Consider the following 6000-nt stretch of genomic DNA (forward strand, 5'->3'; position numbering starts at 1 on the left):
TAGAAATTAGGAAGAGGAAGAGAATTGGCAGTGGCAAGGAGGGGGGGTATGAAGATCACTGTGGTGACCAATAAGAGGTGAGGGTGATGGAGAAGTGATGAGGTAAAGATGATGAATGGGAGTTGGTGAAGATGGTTTCTCACAACTCTTAAGCTCCTTGGGGGAGGGTGTGATAGAACCATCATAACAAAAGCAGGGAGAAAGGAGGAAGGAATCTGAAGAGACACAATGTCTGCTGTGATGGGGAGAAGGAGGTTCCCAACCATGGACCTAAAGAAAACTCAGAGACAACTTCTGGCTTCTCTTCAGCAAGATCTCAGCTACACCCCAGTTCCATTTGGTGAGGGTGGCAGACTTGAGGTCTGCAAGTGGCCAGTGGGGTGGAGAAATCATAGCCACTGGGCCTCAGTGTCCTCTTCTGAGAAGTTGGAGGAAATATGAAAACCAAGTGAATAAGTGAATTTGGTCTCTTGCTGGGGCAGCAGGAACCTTACCCACAGAGGTCCCTGGGCTGACCAGCTGTGCATGTGCAGTGGCAGGAAGCTGCCTGTGGGAGGCAGGGAAGGAAGAGGTGAGTGTCAGAAAACAGAGAGCACATGGTCACCAGGGCTGGGGAGACATTGACAAATGTCTTCTCAGAACAGGCAATTGCCTGCTATCACTCCTCCACAGCCCTCCTCTCCACTTTTCTGTCACCCTCACCTCATTTTGATTACTACAATGAAGGTTGCCAGAGCTGTATCCCTGATGCTCTCCTCACAGTTCCAGTTCCCTCCGGGGAGGTCACACCCGAAGCCAGCTACAGAGTGAGCTGGTTTAGTCCACATGCTCGGAGTCAGGCTCCAGATAATAGTTGTGTGACCCTGGACGATATGCTTAACCTCTTTGAGGTTCTGTTTTCTCATCTATAAATTAGGAATAAAAATATCTACTATACAGGTTGTAGTGTGGATGTCTATAACATGTTTAGTCCAACTAACTTCAACTCAAAGAACTGGTAGCTGTCGGGCAGACACTTCAGGAGTCAAGTGCACCAATATCATTTATTCTTTAACCTAAGAAGCAGTAGCCACAGGAGAGAGGGCCTCTCCAAGACCTGTGGTTTCTGACAGCTGCAAGGTACAGTTGAGCCTTCTGGTGGAACCTACACTTGCACATATTGTCCTGCAGAGGGCGCACCTCCTCCATGAGCCAGGACTCCATGGACGACCAGGCTGCCCCAGGGAGGAAACACCCTGCCCAGATTGTGAGAGTCACTCTGCAATCCCTGTACTCCCCTGGGGTGAAGGGGTGAGAGAGGAGGAAGCCTAGACCTCTGGCCAGACTGCTTTGGGAGGCCGGAAGAGGGGCAGAGAGATGGAATCAGTTGTTGTTTGTGGCACTCAGAGGTCCTAAGTCTTTCACTCTGGCTGCAGATTTGCTGGGGACTGGCCATTAGCTTAGGGCGGAAGAGCCATCAGGGTTCCCCTGGAAGCATCTCTGGGCAATTCCACACCCCCTTTCTTTGTTTGGAATCCCTCCCCACACATATACACTGTGATCCAGCACGATTCACTGTGAGCGGCAATAATCCTAATGGCCCAGCCGATGGCCCATGTTTGCCCAGGATAGAGAGGGCCTGAAGAGAGCGGGACCCGGCAGTCACCTCTCCTATCTGTCTGTCAGCCTCGTCCCTAGGCCCACAAACCATACAGGTGCACACCAGGATGCTGCTGTTCCCATCGGCAGACGCTCTGCTCTGAGTCACGCAGGCACAGAGAGCAGTGATGACACGAGCTGTGGCCTCCTGCCACGGGGCCAGTGTCAGGGCCAGCAGGACCATTTAGGATGCACACTAAATGCCAATCTGAACAAGGTGGAACCATGGATGTGTCTGAGCCAGGGAAGGAATGCAATGAAGTCTGGGTTGGAGGGCTCTGTGTGGGGCTGGAGTTGGAGGCCGCCTCTGTTTTTTCTAGCCAATAAAACTAGACTGTGTGCCACAAATGTGTTTTTTAATATTTTAGTAATTTTAAAAGTAAAAAGAAACAGGTAAAATATTTACTTTACCAATCCTATATAATAAAAGGGTAATATACAAATCAACTGAACAGTGGAATGACCAGAACACCTACGGCCCCTTGCCCCAGCTGGCTCTGCCTTGGAGCAGGCACCTCCACCCCAATCAGGGCCTAGGCCGGCCCGCGGCCGCTCACCCCAGTTGGCCCCACCCACGGCCGCTTGCCCCAGCTGGCCCACCCCCAATGGCCCCCATCGGGGCAAGCTGGCTGGACCCCACCAGTGCATGAATTCATGCACCAGGCCTCTAGTATATTCATAATATTGTTGCTTCAACATGTAATCAATACGAAGATATTAATGAGATTTTTACATTCTTATTTTGGTATAAGTCTTTAAAATCCAGTGCATATTTTACACTTTCAGCACATCTTAGTTGTGACAAACTACATTTCAATGCTCAGCAGCCACATGGAGCTAGTGGCTCCCATATGGGACAGTGCATGTGAGACAGTCACTCACCCTTGTTACCTCTAGTCCTCAATCTCAGCAAGTTTATGTGGACTGTCTGGCTCACAGGCTGGTAGTCTTCTGGGATCCTGAGCAGCAGTGGCTGAGGGATCTAATGAGCTTCAGGCTCCCTCCCTTCAATTACCCCCACAAGGGAAGCCCACAGAGCCTCCTGGAGAACTGGAACCTGCTCATAGCTGGATGGGCCATCCACCCTTGCCAGGGAGCTCCCTTGCCAGAGGCTGCCAACTGGTGCAAGCTCCACAGGATACCTCAGGAGCCCTCTTCAAACCAGTCCTCAAGGCACTCAGGGCACAAGGCTGCACTACCAGAGCTCCTTGCCCTGGCCCACAGCCCCCCCTGAGGCTGGGGATGGCCCTCTGTCCTACTTGAGGGGAGGGACTTTGTGCAACCATAAGGGAAGTTAACAGTATCTGCAGAGTGGAAAGAAGAGAGTAAGGAAAGAGGCCCAGGAAGGCAACAGTCTGGGCAAAGGCCTGGACATGGGATCTAGGGGACAGGCGATGACAGGGAGCCAAAGGAAAATTAGGGGAGAAAGAGAAAGGAGCAGCTGTTGGCCTTGGAGGTGTGGGTGTGTGCATGTACGTGTGTGCATGTGTGTGCATGTGCGTGTATGTGATGCATACTAAATGCCAAACTAAACAAGGTGGAACCATGGACGTTCTGAGCCATGGAAGGAATGCAATGAAGTCTGGGTTGGAGGCATGTTAACTGGAGCCCATACAGAGAGGACCAGGAAGGAAGAGCTGAGTAAGGAAGTAACCACTCTGGGGTGATTATACATGTGGAATGAAGGGCACTTGTGACCTCCAGTATTTGGCTCTAGTGAGCTCAGCCGAGGCTGGGGCCTCCGTGCAGAGTCTGCGGAGGAAAGTGGGTCAGAGGCTTTAAGGTGGGCTACCCAGGAGTTTCCAGGCTTCTGCATGTCTCTAGGAGGGCCTGCCAGCTTCCACCAAGGGATTCCAATGGCTACTGTGGCTGTGAGTTGGGTAGGGTTTTGCTTCTCACTCACCTTCTATTCTGGACTACAGAGTCTGAGGGCTAAGCAGTGAGCCCTGGGTTCCTGCAAAGCCAACATATTCTCAGCTCACTGCAGACCATGCAGGGCATGTGTGAGCACTATAAAGGCTGTCCCTCTGGGAAGATGCATCCCTTTGGCAGATAGTGCCTTGTGCTAAAATGTGCCCAGAATGGGCTGGATTTCACTCCCACCTCTCCCGTGGCTGAGACCCAGCACATAAACCACACGGCCATGCAGAGCAGTCCTGCATGATTCCCAGCGTTGAGGGAAACTGTGCTGAAGTGGCAAGTCACACCTGAAAAGCACAATGAGACCTTCCCCCACCTCCCTCAGATCAGGGGAGGGAGATCTATTGAGTAAATATCATCAGGAAGCTATGAGGGGACAGGATAGTGGGGAGGTTCAGGCAGGGTGAGCTTGCTGAGCCCAGGGAATCAGAGCAGTAGTGTGCCAGGATACAAAGATGGCTACATCTTGTCTCCTTGGAGCCAGGTGAACACAACTCTGGAGAGAGGCAGGACAGAGAGTAGAGTTCTACTTAAAAAAACAAACAAACAAATACAGGCCAAAAGAGTTTAAGTGCCTCCGTTGGCACAGCTAATAACAAAATGGTGGGGATGAGAAGCCAAGTCACAGGGCAGTGAAGAGGCACCAAGCAAACCTAGGGGTTGTCCTGGCCCTGACCTTGGGCACTCACTTCACCTTTCTGAGTTTGTTTATCTGAGTTAACATGGAGATAACTAGGCTCTTTCCCAGATTAAAGACAGCACTGGATGGAGAGTGTGTAGTGACAGTTACAGAAACTGGGACTAAGACCCTAATTTCCTGCAGGGAGAGATGTGGACACTCCTTAAAGGCCCACAATAGACGAGGAAGTCTAGGATGTTAGTTGTCAAAGTACCAGACCTGCAGACCAAAAGAAGGTGGCTCAGAAAGCTGCGCCCAGCCCCCTTCAGGACCAGGTGAGCATGGCCTGCTGAGAGCTCCCAGGGCAGCCCTGGCCAATGACTCCATGTAGGTCACGGGTCAGGATCTCTCCCCCGACTTGGGGCAGCTCTGCAGGGCCCTCCGGAGCCATCTGTGCCTTCTCAGCAGTGCAGCTACCCCTCTGCACACCTCTGCTTCCTTCACTGTGAGAGGCAACCCCACTCAAATCCCTGAGCACAAACCTTCATCCCTGAGTGCTTCACAGGTACAGTATTCCTTTCTTCTGGCTGCTGTAACAAATCAGCACAAACTTTGTGGCTTAAAACTACACTCATTTATTGTCTCTCAGTTCTGGAGGCCAAACGCCTGAAATCAGCCTCCAACGTGGCAGCAGGGTTGGCTCCTTTGGGGGGCTCTAGGGGAGAATCTGTTTCCTCACATTTTCTAGCTTCTGGGGGCCTCCTGCCTTCCTTGTCTCATGGCCCCTTACTTTTGCATCACCCCAACCTCTGCTTCTGTTGTCAAATCTCCTACTTCCTCCTCTCAAATTCTCATCTTCCTCTTGTAAGGACGCTTGTGGTTAAATTTAGGGCTCACCCAAATAATCCAGAATAAACTCTCCAGCTCATGATCCCTAACTTAATCACATATGCAAAGTCCCTTTTGCCATATAAGGTAACATCCCAGGTTCTGAGGATTAGAATGTGGACATTTTAAAGGGATGGGGAGAGCTATTCAGCTTGCAACACCAAGAAGCCAAACCAAAGAAAGTAGCCTTCTATCTTAAGCTGGAAGGCCAGATGACAGTCTGATTCCATCAAAGAACAATGGGAGGGGTCTGACTATGGGAGGACTGCCTCTGGAGGCAGTGAGACCTAGGTTGTGAGACATCTAGCTACCAGGAAGGCTTATGCAGGCCTATAAGTCTTTGAAATCCAAGAATGCCTGTGCTCTCTTTTCTCTACCCCTAAATGTTTCTCATTTTTGAAGGCTTGGCTGCCACAGCCCACTCAAAACAGCTGCCTGCTCTCTGCCCTCCACCACGCTCCCCTGTGCCTCCATCGGTGCCTGCCCCCAGCCTGCTGCACGAGTCTATCTCCAACTTCTCTCTCCTAGGAGAACAGGTCTTTCTCATTTTCTCACTCTTTGATGCCCACCGTGGGGGTCTGTGCCCCTGGAGAGCAGAAGCCTGGTCTGTTTCCAATCAATCAAATAACTGCTCGCAGAACTGGGTCCCCCTGAGCTAATCCATGACTCCCAAGGAGAAAGACAAAGTGCAAGGTGTCAGCCCAGTGGCCTGGCAGCTCAGTCGGAATAGGTGCAGGCTGGGGTGCTCTAGGGAGCCCCACCTACCTTCCATCTTCCATCCATCTAGGCTTGGCAGCTGGAGGAGTGGTATGCTGCTGCTCCTGCAGACCCACCTGGTGGCTCTCCCTGACTCTGAGTAACTCCCCAATCTGCTAGGAGCCCCTTTCCCCAGCCCCAGGTACCTTCCAATAGCTTTCCCATTTCCGTATTTTTCA

This window comes from Myotis myotis, unplaced genomic scaffold (assembly GCF_014108235.1).
Source record: "Myotis myotis isolate mMyoMyo1 unplaced genomic scaffold, mMyoMyo1.p scaffold_m19_p_1, whole genome shotgun sequence".
Classification (NCBI taxonomy): domain Eukaryota; kingdom Metazoa; phylum Chordata; class Mammalia; order Chiroptera; family Vespertilionidae; genus Myotis; species Myotis myotis.